The sequence below is a fragment of the Entelurus aequoreus genome, linkage group LG12, assembly GCF_033978785.1.
Source record: "Entelurus aequoreus isolate RoL-2023_Sb linkage group LG12, RoL_Eaeq_v1.1, whole genome shotgun sequence".
In the NCBI taxonomy this organism is placed as follows: Eukaryota; Metazoa; Chordata; class Actinopteri; order Syngnathiformes; family Syngnathidae; genus Entelurus; species Entelurus aequoreus.
In genome coordinates this window covers 68,278,499-68,298,389 of record NC_084742.1, presented here as the reverse complement: position 1 = coordinate 68,298,389, position 19,891 = coordinate 68,278,499, and the positions used below count along the sequence as shown (strand labels likewise).

Genomic DNA, 19,891 nt, shown 5'->3' with positions numbered 1-19,891 from the left:
TGCGTAAAAAATTGCTGTAAAAATCGGTGTGTAAAAGTCAGTGCAAAAGATGGGTGTAAAAAATCAGAGTGTAAAAGTCAGTGTAAGAAAATATGTTTAAAAAAAATCAGTGAGTAAAAAAAAAAGTGTATAAAAAAATCAGTGTAAAAAATCGGTGTGTAAAAAACATTTTTTTTCCAAAAATGAGTGTAAAATATCGGTGTAAAAAATTCAGTGTAAAACATTGATGTAAAATAAAATTGGTGTAAAAAATTCAGTGTTTAAAAATCAGTGTTTAAAAAAGCCAGTGTAAAAATTGGTGTAAAAAAATCAGTGTGTAAAAGTCAGTGTAAAAAATTCAGTGTGTAAAAGTCAGTGTAAACAATTGGTGTAAAAAAATCATGGTGTAAAAGTCAGTGCAAAAAAATTGGTGTAAAAAACCAGGGTGTAAAAGTCAGTGTAAAAAAAACCAGTGTAAAAAATTCTGCTTTAAAAAAATCAGTGTAAAAAATTGGTGAGTAAAAAAACTGTATACAAAATCAGTTTAAAAACTATTTTGGTGTAAAAAATTAAGTGTAAAACAGATGTAAAAAAAAAATGGTGTAAAAAAATCAGTTTGTATAAGTCAGTGTAAAAAATTCAGTTTTTAAAAATCAGTATTTAAGAAAGTCATTGTAAAAAATTGGTGTAAAAAGTCAGTGTAAAAAATTCAGTGTTTGAAAATCAGTGTTTAAAAAAGTCAGTGTAAGAAATTGGTGTAAAAAATCAGTGTGTAATAGTCAGTGTAAAAAAATCTGATCAAAAATTGGTGAGTAAAAAAAAAAAAAAGTATAAAAAATTCAGTGTGAAAAAATGGTTAAGTTCCACTCTTCTACTCCAAAAGGACTCACGGGCAACTCATAATTTCCAATTGATCAACTTTTTATTTTCCAACTTGAAGTGTAGTTGGTTTCATTTCAGTTGATCTTCAATTAATTATCAGGTTGTAAACTTTCAAACCCCAAACAGATGTTAATGTAATTACACAGGTATTTTCTAACAATGTTTTACAAATGCTTTTAAACCTCTGAATAATGTTTTAACTTTCCAATTACATGTTTAAACCTAATGTTTCTAAACTTTTAAATAATGATTTAAACAAACACATTGCTTGTCAAAATGAATATAGACATTTTAAATTAAATGCATGTAAATGAACTAGCAAATTAAAGGCCAACTGAAATGAATTTTTTTTATTTAAACGGGGATAGCAGATCTATTCTATGTGTCATACTTGATCATTTCGCGATATTGCCATATTTTTGCTGAAAGGATTTAGTATAGAACAACGACGATAAAGATCGCAACTTTTGGTATCTGATAAAAAAAAGGCTTGCACCTACCGGAAGTAGCGTGACGTAGTCAGTTGAACATATACGCAAAGTTCCCTATTGTTTACAATGATGGCCGCATGAAGTGACAGAGATTCGGACCGAGAAAGCGACAATTTCCCCATTAATTTGAGCGAGGATGAAAGATTTGTGGATGAGTAAAGTGCAAGTGAAGGACTAGTGGGGAGTTGAAGCTATTCAGATAGGGAAGATGCTGTGAGAGCCGGGGGTGACCTGATATTCAGCTGGGAATGACTACAACAGTAAATAAACACAAGACATATATATACTCTATTAGCCACAACACAACCAGGCTTATATTTAATATGCCACAAATTAATCCTGCATAAAAACACCTGCGTGTTTGTTATGCTAGCTCCTAGCTCCTCTGCTAGCTCCTAGCTCCATAGAACACGCCAATACAATTCAAACACCTGATCAACACACACAATCACTCAGCCCAAAAGACCGTTCACCTAACCCAAGGTTCATAAAGCTTATATATTTTTAAAAAGTTACGTACATACGCAAAAAAAAAGTTGCGCACATACGGTCAAGCGATCAAATGTTTAGAAGCCAAAGCTGCATACTCACAGTAGCACGTCTGCGTCTTTGTCATCCAAATCAAAGTAATCCTGGTAAGAGTCTGTGTTGTCCCAGTTCTCTACAGGCGTCTGTGTATCGAGGTCAAAAGTCCTCCTGGTTAGAGTCTCTGTTATCCGAGTTCTTCCATCTTGACTGCATCTTCCGGGAATGTAAACAAAGACGCGCCGGCTGTGTAATGTTGTTGCTGACTTCCTTCGAAAAATACGTCCGTTTCGCACCGACAACTTTCTTCTTTGCTAGCTCAGCTTCTTTCTCCATAATGCAATGAACATAATTGCAACAGATTCACGAACACAGATGTCCAGAATACTGTGGAATTATGAAATGAAAACAGAGCTTTTTCGTATTGGCTTCAATGTGGAAGGCATACCCGTGTTCGCCGGGCTACGTCACGCGCATACGTCATCCTCAGAGGCGTTTCGAACCGGAAGTTTAGCGGCAAATTTAAAACGTCACTTTATAAGTTAACCCGGCCGTATTGGCATGTGTTATAATGTTAAGATTTCATCATTGATATATAAACTATCAGACTGCGTGGTCGCTAGTAGTGGCTTTCAGTAGGCCTTTAATTAACCCATTTTAAGTAAATTAAATGGAATAACCATTTTAAACAAGTCAAAATGAATTAATCGTTTTAAGTATTAATGGTTCAATTTGGATAAACATTTAAAACAAGGTAAACAAATTCAAGGAATTAACCATTTTAAATGAATGAATTAACTTAAATCAATTGAATAGAACAAGCAGGTTATATGAACTGAACTAAATCCATTCAACAATTACAGTAATTAAAGGGAATAAAGAAACTACAAGAATGGCTACGAGCTTGTAGATCGTCTCTTTTCTCAAAGTCTTTTAACTTTTAACATTCTAAATTCAAGCTTAACTTTTAGCAAGAGTAACACAAAAATAAATGTATCCTTTAACTTTGCATTAATCTTTCGTACTTTCACCTTTAAACATTAAACCATAAGCTTTGGACTTTAAACCTTTTAACTTTAACCCTTTGAACTTGAAACCATTTGCCATAACTTAAGCTTAACCCATGTGTGCTTTAAAGCTACATAAAATGATGTGGCGGGCCACTTTAAAATTATGAGACGGGTCACTTTAAAATAAAGTGGCAGTCCACAATAAAGTGATGTGGCAGTCTAGGATCATTTGAAATGGCGGTCCACAGTAAAGGGATGTGGTGGAACACATTAAATGGCCTTGTGTGCCACTTTCAAATTATGTGGCGTGCAACATTAAAACTATGCGACAGGCCAAATTAAAATGAAGTGGCGGTCCACAATGAAATTAAGTTGTGGGCCACTTAAATGATTTGGCTGGCCGCTTAAATGATGTGGTGGACTTCATAAAATGACATGGCGGGTGACTTTAAAATGACGTTGACGGCCACTTAAAATGATGTGGCTGACCACCTTAAATGAAATGGGGGACCACATAAAATGATGTGGCAGGCCACAATACAGTTATGGGACGGGGCAGTCTACAATAAAATGATGTGGCGGTCTACGATAAAATGAAGTGGCGGGTCAGCATAAAATTATATGGTGGGCCACTATAAAATGAAGTGGCGGTCTACGGTGAAATAATGTGGCGGGCCAAAATAAAATGAAGTAGCGGTCTACAATAAATGAAGTGGCGCTCTACAATGAAATGACGTGGCAGTCTACAGTAAAATTATGAGGCGAGCCACTATAAAATGAAGTGGCGGTCTACAATAAAATGATGTGGCGGTCTACAATAAAATGAAGTGGCGGTCTACAATAAAATGATGTGGCGGTCTACAATAAAATTAAGTGGCAGTCTACAATAAAATTATGTGGCGAGCCATGATAAAATTAAATGGCGGATTACAATAAAATGAAGTGGCGGGTCACCATAAAATGATGTGGCGGTCTAAATAAAATTATGTGGTGATCTACAAAAAAATGACGTGGTGGGCCAGAATAAAATGATGTTGCGGTCTACAATAAAATGACGTGGCGGTCTACAATAAAATGATATGGCGGTCTACAATAAAATGATGTGGCGGTCTACAATAAAATGAAGTGGCGGTCTACAATAAAATGATGTGGCGGTCTACAATAAAATGATGTGGCAGTCTACAATAAAATTATGTGGCGAGCCATGATAAAATTAAATGGCGGATTACAATAAAATGAAGTGGCGGGTCACCATAAAATGATGTGGCGGTCTAAATAAAATTATGTGGTGATCTACAAAAAAATGACGTGGTGGGCCAGGATAAAATGATGTTGCGGTCTACAATAAAATGACGTGGCGGTCTACAATAAAATGATATGGCGGTCTACAATAAAATTATGTGGCGGGCCACAATAAAATTATGTGGTGGGCCACAATCAAATGATGTGGCGGTCTACAATAAAATGAAGTAGCGGTCTACGATAAAATGAAGTGGCGGGCCATGATAAAATGAAATAGCAGTCTTCAATAAAAATGATGTGGCGGTTCTACAATAAAATTATGTGGCAAACCACAATAAAAGGATGTGGCAGTCTCCAATAAAATGATGTGGCGGCTACAATAAAATGATGTGGCAGGCCACAATAAAATGATGTGGTGGTCTCCAATAAAATGACGTGGTGGGCCACAATAAAATGAAGTAGCAGTCTACAATAAAATGAAGTGGCAGTCTACAATAAAATGACGTGGCGGGCCACAATAAAATGAAGTAGTGGTCTACAAAAAAATGAAATGGTGGTCTACAACAAAATTAATTGGCGGTCTACAATAAAATGATGTGGCGTGCCACAATAAAATGAATTAGTGGTCTACAATAAAATGAAGTGGCGGGCTATAATGAATTGATGTGGCGGACCACAATAAATTGAAGTGGCGGTCTACAGTAAAATGAAGGGCTGGTCTACAATAAAATAATGTGGCGGCTACAATAAAATTATGTGGCAGGCCACGATAAAATGATGTGGTGGTCTACAATAAAATGATGTGGTGGGCCACAATAAAATGAAGTAGCAGTCTACAATAAAATGAAGTGGCAGTCTACAATAAAATGATGTGGCGGGCCACAATAAAATGAAGTAGTGGTCTACAAAAAAATGAAATGGTGGTCTACAACAAAATTAATTGGCGGTCTACAATAAAATGATGTGGCGGGCCACAATAAAATGAATTAGTGGTCTACAATAAAATGAAGTGGCGGGCTATAATGAATTGATGTGGTGGACCACAATAAATTGAAGTGGCGGTCTACAGTAAAATGAAGGGCTGGTCTACAATAAAATAATGTGGCGGCTACAATAAAATTATGTGGCAGGCCACGATAAAATGATGTGGTGGTCTACAATAAAATGATGTGGTGGGCCACAATAAAATGAAGTAGCAGTCTACAATAAAATGAAGTGGCAGTCTACAATAAAATGATGTGGCGGGCCACAATAAAATGAAGTAGTGGTCTACAAAAAAATGAAATGGTGGTCTACAACAAAATTAATTGGCGGTCTACAATAAAATGATGTGGCGGGCCACAATAAAATGAATTAGTGGTCTACAATAAAATGAAGTGGCGGGCTATAATGAATTGATGTGGCGGACCACAATAAATTGAAGTGGCGGTCTACAGTAAAATGAAGGGCTGGTCTACAATAAAATAATGTGGCGGCTACAATAAAATGAAGTGACAGGCCACGATAAAATGGTGTGGTGGTCTACAATAAAATGATGTGGTGGGCCACAATAAAATGAAGTAGCAGTCTACAATAAAATGAAGTGGCAGTCTACAATAAAATGATGTGGCGGGCCACAATAAAATGAAGTAGTGGTCTACAAAAAAATGAAATGGTGGTCTACAAAAAAATTAATTGGCGGTCTACAATAAAATGATGTGGCGGGCCACAATAAAATGAATTAGTGGTCTACAATAAAATGAAGTGGCGGGCTATAATGAATTGATGTGGCGGACCACAATAAATTGAAGTGGCGGTCTACAGTAAAATGAAGGGCTGGTCTACAATAAAATAATGTGGCGGTCTACAATAAAATGAAGTGGCGGGCCACAATAAAATGATGTGGTGGGCCAGTTTTGACCACCGGGCTTGAAGTTTTCCACCTGTGGTATAAAATACAGTATGTGCTGTCAACTAGTTGTCATGAGGACGTAGAAGCGAGGTTATGAAGACGTAGAGGCGAGGTTATGAAGACGTAGAGGTGAGGTTATGAAGACGTAGAGGGGAGGTTAAGACGTAGTGGGGAGGGCAGCAGGGAGGTGAGGAGAGCGAGAGAAAGATGGCAGCAGGGAGGTGAGGAGAGCGAGAGAAAGATGGCAGCAGGGAGGTGAGGAGAGCGAGAGAAAGATGGCAGCCATTCATGTTTGGCTCTGAGCAGTACATGTGCCCACCCTTTCCTCATCCTCCCCTCCTTCTCCTCCTCCTCCTCCTCCTCCTCCCTGCCGCCGCCGCCGCCGCCGCTGGGGGCCCTGATGTGACTTGACAAGCACAACGCTGTCATCTTGAGTTAGCCCAACTTAAAAGTCTAATTAGTGAACACGTTTGTGTGCTAGTAGTTGTTGTTGTTGTTGTTGTTGATGCCTTTCTTCCTCTTCTCAGGCCTGTTTGGCGCCGGCTGGGAAGGCGGTGTGACTGCAGAGGCCGCCAGTCGCCGCCGGGCCAGCGTGCGCTCTCACACCACAGCGGATGATATCCACGGCCCTAGGGTCGCACACGTTACTATCTAACTGTCTCTTTCCCCGACTTCACCGCAATGTTTCGCTCCAGAACGTCAACATCAGAGGCCATTTGGAGGTTTTTAGCAGACATTACGGAGCAATGGGAGAAGTGTCATGTGGTGTGTGTGTGTGTGTGTGTGTGTGTGTGTGTGTGTGTGTGTGTGTGTGTGTGTGTGTGTGTGTGCATGCACTAAAATAATGCACAATATCAAAGTCACTTGTCAATAAACAGGACAAAATAAGCAGTTATAACATACTTTATTGTTTGGCTATTTAGTTCCTGTCCACCACTCTTATTGGTCATTCCATGTCCTGTTTGTCTCCACTTTCCCACACCTGTCTCCTGGTTGCCAATCAGGAGACACACCTGTCTCCTGGTTGCCAATCAGGAGACACACCTGTCTCCTGGTTGCCAATCAGGAAACACACTTGTCCCTGGTTGCCAATCAGGAGACACACCTGTCTCCTGGTTGCCAATCAGGAGACACACTTGTCCCTGCTCGCTAATCAGGAGGCTTTTTAAGCGAGACGGGTCTGGCTCGTTGTTCTTTGTATTCGTTCACGCCGTGTTCCTCGTTTCTCTTTATCACAGGTGTCAAACTCAAGGCCCGGGGGCCACATTTGGCCCCCGCATCATTTTATGTGGCCCACAAAAGCCTGGAATCAATACGGATGGATAGAGGCGGGGGCGGGAGAGGATCACGGATCACATTAAGTGAAATTGTGGACTACTTAAAATGATGCGGAGGGCCACCATAAAATTATGGGACGGGTCACTTTAAAATAATGTGGCAGTCCAGGATAAATTGAAGTGGCGGTCCACAGTAGAGTGACGTGGTGGAACACATAAAATGGCGTTGCGTGCCACTTTAAAATTAAATGGCGTGCTTCATTAAAATTATGGGACAGGTCGATTTGAAATAAAGTGGTGGTCCACAATAAAATTAGGTGGTGGGCCACTTAGATGATTCAGCGGGCCACATAAATGATGTGGTGGACAACATAAAATGACATGGCGGGTGACTTTGACTTGACCTCCGAGGACAAAGCTACGAACAATGGGCTTTCTGCTCCTCCGCTCCCAGTCTGTGGAATGCTCTCCCTGACCACCTGAGGGCACCACAGACTGTGGATGCTTTTAAAAAAGACTTAAAAACACTTCTTTTTAAAAAAGCCTTTTTTTTTTTAGATATATGCGTGCTAGTTCTAGCTTTTATTTGTATTTATTTTCATTATCTAATTTATTTTTATTTTTTAATACACTGTAGCACTTTGAGGTTGTTTGCTCAATGGAAAGTGCTTTTTCCAAATAAAATGTATTATTATTATTATTTAAAATGACGTAAAGGGCCTCTTTAAAATGATGGAGGGGGGGGGGGATTGAGTTAAGAAAAAGGTCGGTTTCAGACTGGGCTCTTGGGGAGGGGGTCCAGTCTGAGGCCAAGAAAAAAAACTTGATCGCCATAATCCCACATAAACATGTTACACAGAATCCACAAAACTTGCAACAGAGAGAGGGGTTGGGGTGGGGGGGGGGTGGGGGGTGGGGGGGGGTTTACGGTGGCAGGCTGCTGCTTTCTAAAGTGCATCTTTACTAACTGAATATAATCAACTTTGCATTTTGACACAAAAAAAAATGGACTGTGTGCAATTTCACATCTTTTAAACTGTATTTTGTTACGATTTTGAAAAACAAGCTCAAAGTCCCTTTTTTAACTTGAATTCATACTCTTGTTATATTTTTAACTCTGTGTTTATTAGCTTTTATTTACCACATACCAATTTCACTCATCTCATTTTAGCTTTTAACTACGTATTTATGTAATATTTATGTATTTTTATATTGTGTCTTGTTAATATATTTTACTCATTTATTTTATCCTCTTAATATATTTTACATTTGTAAAGCTATTTCCAGCGTTTCCCTCAACATGTAGCCCCTGGTGGACCTGGGGTTTATGGTGGTTTAAAGGGGGTTTAGGGTGCTGGTGGGCGGCGGCGGGGGAGGGGTGGGGGGTGAATGGATGTTAGCTGCTAGCTAGCTAGCCATGTCCTAAAGCAGCTCTTCCTGAGGGTGTTTCAGTGTTATAACTTCACCTTTATCTTTACTTTTTACACCAAAATGCGTCCATTCTCCCTTTTCTGTTGACACACTGTGTCTGCTTGTAAGTACTCTGTGTGTGTGCGCTGCCGAACATGCTCCTCTACTCATAAAACCAGCCTGGTTCCTGTACGAGCACCCAGACTGGTCCCCTTACAAGCACCCAGACTGGTCCCTGTACAAGCACCCAGACTGGTCCCCGTACCAACACCCAGACTGGTTCCTGTATCAGCACCCAGACTGGTTCCCATACCAGCATCCAGACTGGTCCGCGTACCAGCATCCAGACTGGTCCCCGTACCAGTACCCAGACTGGTTCCCGTACCAGCACCCAGACTGGTTCCCGTACCAGCACCCAGACTGGTCCCTGAGCCAGAACCACGGCCAGCTCATGCTTCAGCACCTCGGCCAGCTCCTCAGCCTGCTGCTTTGTCTCTGGCTCCGACGACATCGACCTCCTCGTCTCTGGCGGGCCTTTCCACGGCGCCGCCATCCTCCTGGTGTCCGGCGGGCCGTCCCCATGCCGCCGGCATTGTCTCCAGCATCTTCGCCTCCGCAACCTCCGGCTGGCCGGCCGCACAGGCGGCCATCAGACGCCCGCTTTTGGCGCCAACAGCAGCGACGCCCTGGACGTAGGCGTGGTGCTCGTAGACTGCTGTGGTTCTGGCGCCACTCGCGTCCGCCTTCCCGACAGCCAAGGAGGCGGCGGCTGTAGCGGTGTTCTGTTTATTTTTGCACACATGTTTAACGAGCCATTTTAATGGCCGTCATGTGAATTTCTTCGAAAAAAAAGAGTGAAAGTTGTGGCAAATATTTCCCCTCAAATACAGGTTGAGGCCATAAAGTGCGTTTTATCCGGTTAAGCAATTTATGGAACAAACTAACTGATAGATTGATTGATCGATTGCTGCATCCCTGCTTGCACATGCTCAGTGGGAGGTGTTGTGTTACTTGCTTCAGTGGACTGTAGATGTACACTGACTACTCTAAATGATGTGCTTCATTTCTGCTGTATTGCACCTTGAGAAGATACAGTATATTGCAATCAAGTTGTTGCTGAAATACCCACTTTTGAGATATTATGCATTCGGCAGTGAATCTTTGGGCACGCCACCGTAAGATTGTTGGAGGTAACAATTCGATTCAGAATTGATTCTTGATTCAAAACGATTTTTGGCTCAATACTTTTTTAATAACATTGGGTGCCAGTTCTATGATGAACTACTGTCAGGTTCAAACACCGAACCATCTATTAAACAAGACAAGAATCAAGGAATCAAACAGAGACAGGATTCAATTTAGCTCATGAGGAGAGCGAGTGGACCTGCACCCTCGTACAATGTCGCCCCACGCTCTGAGGAATAAGTTTCACGCCTCCTCATTTATTTGGGCATTCCCTGATTACATAGCTGCAGCTGCTTCGAAGGGGAGGGGTCTCATTATACAGCAGCTGCACTGAGTCATAAACAGTTCAAACAAAAAGGTGCTTGGAGCGGTGTCATGTTTGCCCCCCGTCTCTGCTTGTACATTTCGGGTCCTGATAAGGTCCTTCCTGTGGCTGTCCTTAGATCTGAGAAACCGACACCTCTACGGCGCATTCCATCGCACACAGTGGAGGTTTACAAGCTGTCCGCCTATTGCTTGATAAGATCAAAGACAGCTTTGGTATGCACCGGTAGATAGCAACCACAGGCCGCAGGGCAACATGAACTCAAAGCAAACAAGTTGTGTGATAACTTATATACAATTATTCTGACAACTACATTCCTCCATAAAATATACAAACAGCTCTGGTAAATTTCCATATTACCTAAAAGAAAACTGGTTTTGTTTGATAAAATTGTAGCCAATTTAATAAAGTCAAATACAAACAACACTTCTCTTTTCTAAAGTAAATGTGTACATTGGATATAGATCATCTACATCTACATAATGATTTGTCTGAGTGGCTGCAAAGGACAGATTTACAAAACATTTTTTATTAAAAAAAAAAAAAAAAAAGATTTTGGATTTTTTTTTATCGATTAGGAATAGTTAGAAATTAGAACCGCAACTCATTCGCAAATCACATTTTTTTGACACCCCTACAAATGTGAAGTGAAGGGAATTATATTTTTATATAGCGCTTTTCTCTAGTGACTCAAAGCGCTTTTACATAGTGAAACCCAATATATAAGTTCTGTTTAAACCAGTGCGGGTGGCACTGGGAGCAGGTGGGTAAAGTGTCTTGCCCAAGGACACAACGGCAGTGACGAGGATAGCAGAAGCGGGAATCAAACCTGGAACCCTCAAGTTGCTGGCACGGCCACTCTCCAACCGAGCTTCTTTTTTTTTTTACATACAAGGTGCTCATGTACACCAATAGATAATTTAATAAACATATCCTGCAAGATTGCCACTAAAAATAAATGAGAGACACCTGATTTTTGAAGACAAACTTTGCCAAATTTAAAAAAGATAAGGTAAGAATTATTTTTTTAAATTTTTTTTACTGGCACTTCAGTACGAACACTTAATCCATTAATGCAAAGTGAAATTAGTTAATATTTCATAATATATTTTATAGTAAAAAAAAAATGTATCAAATTTGAAACATCAGGTATAAAAGTTAATACAACTAGTCCATTGGCTTTTTATTACATTTCGTGTATTATAAATACAATCAAGCAACATACAGTCTTCAGATGTTTTCAAATAAACAAATATAATGTTTACATTACAAAATATGGTGTATTTAGAGGTAAAATATACATATCCAGTTTTCTGTATTATTTTGTGGCGATCACTCAGTTTGTGTTGCCATAATAAATTATAGCTTTCTGTTTTTTATGTGGAAAAAAAAAATCACATAAAAAAATTACATAATGATGTTGACATTTTGTTCGTTTTTTAAATGGCAAATAATTACAACATTAAAGATGTTTTGAAAAAAGATTTTTTTTTAAATAAATTCAAGTGATCCGGAGTAGTTGGGTGAAAATTATGATGACAAATCTTCTTTTAATTTTTGGATAAAACATGATATATATTCCTCTGTATTGCATTATGTTTTGGTTTGGTAAAAAATGTATACAAATGTATACAATTTATAAAATGTATAAAATGTATAAAATGTATAACATTTTATTTGTATTTTTATTTTTGGATAAAACAAGATGTATATTCCTCTGTATTGCATTATGTTTTGGTTTAGTGTAAAATGTATAAAATGTTATTTTTATTTTTGGATAAAACATGATATATATATATTCCTCTGTATTGCATTATGTTTTGGTTTGGTATAAAATGTATAAAGTGTATAAAAATGTATAAAATGTATTAAATGTATTAAATGTATAAAATGTATAAAATGTATAAAATGTATAAAATGTTATTTTTATTTTTGGATAAAACATGATATACATTCCTCTGTATTGCATTATGTTTTGGTTTGGTATAAAATGTATACAAATGTATACAATTTATAAAATGTATAAAATGTAAAAATGTATAACATTTTATTTGTATTTTTATTTTTGGATAAAACATGATATATATGCCTCTGTATTGCATTATGTTTTGGTTTGGTATAAAATGTATACAAATGTATACAATTTATAAAATGTATAAAATGTATAAAATGTATAAAATGTATAAAATGTAAAAATGTATAACATTTTATTTGTATTTTTATTTTTGGATAAAACATGATGTATATTCCTCTGTATTGCATTATGTTTTGGTTTAGTGTAAAATGTATAAAATGTATAAAATGTTATTTTTATTTTTGGATAAAACATGATATATATATTCCTCTGTATTGCATTATGTTTTGGTTTGGTATAAAATGTATAAAGTGTATAAAACTGTATAAAATGTATTAAATGTATAAAATGTTATTTTTATTTTTGGATAAAACATGATATACATTCCTCTGTATTGCATTATGTTTTGGTTTGGTATAAAATGTATACAAATGTATACAATTTATAAAATGTATAAAATGTATAAAATGTATAAAATGTAAAAATGTATAACATTTTATTTGTATTTTTATTTTTGGATAAAACATGATATATATTCCTCTGTATTGCATTATGTTTTGGTTTGGTATAAAATGTATACAAATGTATACAATTTATAAAATGTATAAAATGTAAAAATGTATAACATTTTATTTGTATTTTTATTTTTTGATAAAACATGAAATATATTCCTCTGTATTGCATTATGTTTTGGTTTGGTGTAAAATGTATAAAATGTATAAAATGTTATTTTTTATTTTTGGATAAAACATGATATATATTCCTCTGTATTGCATTATGTTTTGGTTTGGTATAAAATGTATAAAGTGTATAAAAATGTATAAAATGTATAAAATGTTATTTTTATTTTTGGATAAAACATGATATACATTCCTCTGTATTGCATTATGTTTTGGTTTGGTATAAAATGTATACAATTTTATTTTTATTTTTGGATAAAACATGATATTTATTCCTCTGTATTGCATTATGTTTTGGTTTGGTATAAAATGTATAAAAATGTATAAAATGTATTAAATGTATAAAATGTACAACATGTTAATTTTATTTTTGGATAAAACATGATATACATTCCTCTGTATTGCATTATGTTTTGGTTTGGTATAAAATGTATACAATTTTATTTGTATTTTTGGATAAAACATGATATTTATTCCTCTGTATTGCATTATGTTTTGGTTTGGTTTAAAAAATGACATAAAAATAATATTTCTGTGTCAAATACGATACAAGTTGAAAATCATCTATGGATATTGATTTTTGTAAAAAAAAAATTAAATTAAAAAGATTTGTGTTCAGAAGGACCAATAAACGCTGCAGTTCCAAATAATTGGAACTTTCTGTTAACTAATTAGTGGTTCAGGCTCTAAAGGGTTGAATATACTAATTTCAGGCAATACATGTGTATTTCCTGCACTGACATACTATATATATATATATATATATATATATATATATATATATATATATATATATATATATATATATATATATATATATACAATTATCTTTATTCCTAATGACATCCATGCTGAATAGTGAAGTGTATTTCCTCCACCTAAAGTGCATTACAGTGCACCACATGATGAGCAGGGGATGACCAGAGCGTGGCGCTATTTGCCAACAAACCGTAAGACCAATAGCCTAAAAAAAAGAAAGAAGAGGAAACGTGTGTGGTTTAGAAGCCTGCCAGTCATGATGGAGAAGCACGGGCGAAGTAATCTATTTGAGTTCCATGCAAGCATGTTAATCCACATTGATGGCGGGGTTTAATCACCAAAATCATCATCATCATCATCTTCCTCCTCCCGCCCTTGTGGGCCGCATTAATAAAAAATGAGATTTTTTTGTAAATAAGAGCTGGTGATTAAGAGGAGATTAACACATGCCTTCACGCAGACAGTGATGGGTTTTGTTCCCACACCGGGATGGTTATCCCCCCGCTCTCATGTTATCTCCCTTGGCTTTTACACTTTTAGGAGACTTTTCAACAGCGCCTCTGCTTAAGAGCTTACAGTAAATGGATGGATGGATGGATGGATGGATGGAGATCACACACACACACACACGGGAGAGATGAGTGTCACTCACACAGCCTCAGCACCAAAGGCCTGATTTGCTTTGTGCTGAAAGCTGTTTTATTTCTCATCAGTCTTGTAATGGACGAGCTCTGCTGTCACACTTTCTTCTTTTTGATCCGTGCAGTGCAGTGATGACCTCGTGCCAAAGTGCCTGACATCATACCTCAAATGTCATCCTGTCTGCTACTAAGCGCTGATCTGAGGCGCTGCTGCACTAATTATTCACTAACATTTGCCTACATGTGTATTCACAGCAACAACTAAAAGTGACTTCTGACTAATAATCTGCAGGCTGCCATCTCCCTGCCTGCCTGCCTGCCTGCAGGTGGGACTGAGTCACACACACACACACACACACACACACACACACACACACACACACACACACACACACACACACACACACACACACACACACACACACACACACACACACACACACACACACACACACACACACACACACACACACACACATTTAATTCTGGCCTGTCACGTCATTTAATGTGGTCCGCCTACTCATTTTAACATGGCCATCCACTTCATTTTAAAGTGGCCCTCTAACTTATTTTATGTACACCACCAACTCATTTTAAAGTGGCCCGCCATGCCATTATGTGGTCTGTCACATCAGTTAAAGTGGTCTACCACTTCCTTTTAACAAGGCCCGCCACGTCATTTTAAACTCACCCACCACTTTATTTTATGCACACCATTAAGTCATTTATGTGACTGGCTGCCTCATTTTAAAGTGGCCTGCCACATCATTATGTGGTCTGTCACATCAGTGGTCTACCACTTCCGTTTTTTAAATGGCCCGCCACATCATTTTAAACTCGCCCGCCGCTTTATGTTATGTACACCATTAAGTCATTTATGTGGCCAGCCGGACCTTTTAAAGTGGCCTGTCACTGCATTTTATGAAGTGACAGCCCCCCCCCCCAAAAAATAGAAGTACTTTAAAAAAAAAATTAAGATAAAAGTTTAAAATAAATAAAAAATAAATACATAAAATAAAATAAAATAAATAAATAAAAGAAAATAAAAATAAAAATAAAAATAAAAATAAAAATAAAAATAAAAATAAAAATAAAAATAAAAATACAAATAAAAATAAAAATAAAATAAATAAATAAATAAATAAATAAATAAATAAATAAAATAAAAATAAAAATAAATACATAAAATAAAAGAAAATAAATAAATAAATAAATAAAATAAACATTTAAATAAATAATGTCCCTCCCCCTCCCAGTACATTTCAGTCACAGTCACAGTGGATGACAATGTACTGCCTTCCTCTTCACCACAAGCAGATAGAATATCAATCAAACTCACTTAAAAAAATTAAATTAAAAAAAGTACAAAAATAAATAAAAACAAAAAGAGAATTGAGGTAAGTGGAAAGGTTGTTTGTCAACAGTGAGTGTCACATTTGTCCTATGGTGTCTTTAATGTAGCCATGTGACTAATCATCAGGTCAAGTCACATGGTTTTGGTGAACCCATCACATTATTTTTCATTTTCTCTTCATCTAAGCAAAACCTGAGGTCCTTAAGGGAGGCCTTGGGGGCAAACTGTGATTTGCACTCTTTATAGCAGCTAATAATGATGCAAACTATCCCTTCATTCATTTGATAATTTGATAGAAGTCCAACTAAATGTGTTGCTTTTCTGACATGGACTTGTTTCTTCAACCTTTTCTCCTCCAAACATATTGCTGGGTATTGTGACCAAACAGCTCCATTTGTGTTTCATCTGACATCACATGGACAAAGATAAGACCTTCTGGAGGAAAGTTCTGTGGTCAGATGAAACAAAAATGGAGCTGTTTGGCCACAATACCCAGCAATATGTTTGGAGGAGAAAAGGTGAGGCCTTTAATCCCAGGAACACCATGCCTACCGTCAAGCATGGTGGTGGTAGTATTATGCTCTGGGCCTGTTTTGCTGCCAATGGAACTGCTGCTTTAAATGGGACAATGAAAAAGGAGGATTAGCTCCAAATTGTTCAGGACAAGCTAAAATCATCAGCCCGGAGGTTGGGCGCAGTTGGGTGTTCCAACAGGACAATGACCCCAAACACACCTCAAAAGTGGTCAATCAGGCTAGAATGAAGGTTTTAGAATGGCCTTCCCAAAGACCTGACTTGAAGGTGTGGACAATGCTGAAGAAACAAGTCCATGTCAGAAAAGCAACACATTTAGCTGAACTGCAGCAATTTAGTGGTCAAGTGGTCAAGCAGAAGCTTGTGGATGGCTACCAAAAGCGCCTTATTGCAGGTCAACTTGCCAAGGGACATGTAAGCAAATATTAACATTGCTGTATGTATACTTTTGACCACCACATTTTCAGTAGAGCCATAAATAAATTCATAAAAGAAGCAAACTTCATGAATGTTTTTTGTGACCAATCACTACATCACAACAAAATAAGAAATGATTGTAAAGTCAAGACAGCCATGACATGATGTTCTTTACAAGTGTACGTACACTTTTGACCACCACTGTATTTGACATTAGTCCACAAACCACCACAGCAGAGTTGTGTGTGACAATACTTTTGTGTGTGTGTGTGTTTTTGCTGAGGTATGAAAGAAAAGTGTGTAACTTTTCTCCCGTCGCTCACTGGAACAACACAGCCTGCCAAGTGTGAACGTGGGACGTGAAGGAGTCCATTGTGACGCCGTGCGTTTGTGTTTGCTTTTGTCCTATCAATGTTCATTTATATGCGTGTGTGTGTGTGTGTGTGCGTGTTGTTGTTGTTGTTGCATTTATACTTGCATGTGTACTTTGATTCCCCGCGTAGGAATGAAGAGCTGTTTTCTCCACTCCTGGAGGAAAAGAACAGTGCACAAAGGCTCCTTTGACAAGCCGGTGTCAATGTGTGTGTGTGTGTGTGTGTGTGTGTGTGTGTGTGTGTGTGTGTGTGTGTGTGTGTGTGTGTGTGCGCCTGGATAGTGGGGGTGCAGCTCTTGGACCCTCTGAACTCCCCTCTGCCGTGACCCACTGCCTGATAATATGTGGTGTGTGTGTGTGTGTGTGTGTGTGTGTGTGTGTGTGTGTGTGTGTGTGTGTGTGTGTGTGTGTGTGTGTGTAAAGACAACATCACTGCCCACCTGAGTCAAACACTCCATCATCAAATGTGTCCTAACATAGTCCTGACATTGTGTGGCAGTGGAAACTGGAGCACACTATATGATGTCATTATTGAAGTTTCTTACACACATCATATACATTAAAACAAAAAATTGATTTAAAAAACTGATGTATGTGTATATATATATGTATATACACTACCGTTCAAAAGTTTGGGGTCACCCAAACAATTTAGTGGAATAGCCTTCATTTCTAAGAACAAGAATAGACTGTGGAGTTTCAGATGAAAGTTCTCTTTTTCTGGCCATTTTGAGCGTTTAATTGACCCCACAAATGTGATGCTCCAGAAACTCAATCTGCTGAAAGGAAGGTCAGTTTTGTAGCTTCTGTAACGAGCTAAAGTGTTTTCAGATGTGTGAACATGATTGCACAAGGGTTTTCTAATCATCAATTAGCCTTCTGAGCCCATGAGCAAACACATTGTACCATTAGAACACTGGAGTGATAGTTGCTGGAAATGGGCCTCTATACACCTATGTAGATATTGCACCAAAAAGCAGACATTTGCAGCTAGAATAGTCATTTACCACATTAGCAATGTATAGAGTGTATTTCTTTAAAGTTAAGACTAGTTTAAAGTTATCTTCACTGAAAAGTACAGTGCTTTTCCTTCTTAAAAAAAGACATTTCAATGTGACCCCAAACTTTTGAACGGTAGTGTATATATGTATATATGTATTAGGGTTGTAGGGTATACCGGTACTAGTATAGTATCGCGGTACTAATGAATCAAAAAGGGTACTATACTCTGTTTGAAAAGTAACGGTTCCCAATTTATTTTTATTAACGGGCATGACGGCGCGTCGTCGCGTGGTGACATTGCTGGTTTTAACGAGCAGAGGAGCATGTTGGGCAGCGCGCACACACAGAGTACTTACAAGCAGACACAGTGTGTAGACAGAAAAGGGAGAATGGACGCATTTTGGTGTAAAAAGTAAAGATAAAGGTGAAGTTATAACACTGAAACACCCTCAGGAAGAGCTGCTTTAAGACATGGCTAGCTAGCTAGCTAGCGGCTAACGTCCATCCACAGTGTTTTAGCTACTTCTTAATTTACTAATCTTGGCCTCCATGGCGACAAATAAAGTAAGTGTCTTACAAGTATCATTATCAGGAATAGCTAAACCAAGGAGGATACAATAGCGGTCAGCTATTTTGAAGTTGAAGAAACAATATGATGAGGTTATATATACATGCTACATAAACAATGTATGAATATATCTATATATCTTATAGACTGTATCTCTGTTGCTGAGTTTATTCTGTCTTGACACTTTGTATTGATATTTTCTATTACATCCTTCCCTTAAATGATCATGTTTACAATGATTGTTTTATATGTATTTTTTATGTACGTCACTTTGGATAAAAGCCTCTGCCAAATACTTCAACATAAACATTTATAAACACCTGAAAGTCTTTATATCAGCTAAAACCACCAATCTGTTTCACTGGATTCAGAATAAAAGCAAATTCTGTCTTACCCAACAATGTTAGTATTTGAATATTGTTACTTGAAGACTTAGTCCTGGTTACAATTATACTGTTAAGAAAGTATTGTCTTATACTTTGCCTAAAATGAGAATGCATCATAATCAGGGGCGGCTGGTGAATTTTGTTTTAGGTGGGGCTGAAAGTTTGTAAAGCAAACCCCTGCAGGGGGTCATCCTCCCCCAGAAGATTTCTTTGTGATTTTCACATACAAATGAAGCATTCTGGTGCATTCTGACAAAATAATGAAGACAAAAAAGAACATTTCATAAGTTTGCAGAGAACTATATACAATATGCACACTGAAGGTTAATTTATTTACACTTATATCTTATATTTTATCACACTTAATTAATTTAATTGACAAGCAATTGTATTATGGTCATACTCTTGTTTGCTAGCGGCTAACATGTCAGTACTATTGAAGATCTTTGCTCCTTCTCAACTCTGTGCTAATATTCTTTTCACAAAATACAACCAATAGTACGTTAATGTTAAATCTTACTTGTGAAAAATAATCCCTCGATTCCTATTTTCAACAGTCCGCTCATTTGAGCAGGAAAACTCTGAACACCATCTTTGTTTTCTACCTGTCATCTGTCAGTTTAGCATCTTTGTTTTCTACCTGTCAACTGTCAGTTTAGCATCTTTGTTTTCTACCTGTCAACTGTCAGTTTAGGATCTTTGTTTTCTACCTGTCAACTGTCAGTTTAGCATGTTTGTTTTCTACCTGTCAACTGTCAGTTTAGCATCTTTGTTTTCTACCTGTCAACTGTCAGTTTAGCATCTTTGTTTCCTACCTGTCAACTGTCAGTTTAGCATCTTTGTTTTCTACCTGTCAACTGTCAGTTTAGCATCTTTGTTTTCTACC

General features: G+C 37.5%; 1 protein-coding gene across 6 annotated transcripts in view; it reads right to left on the bottom strand.

Moving 5' to 3' along the window:
- sox5 (SRY-box transcription factor 5) overlaps positions 1–19,891 on the bottom strand; it is an 863,129-nt gene that overhangs the window by 223,302 nt on the left and 619,936 nt on the right. The window lies entirely within an intron of this gene.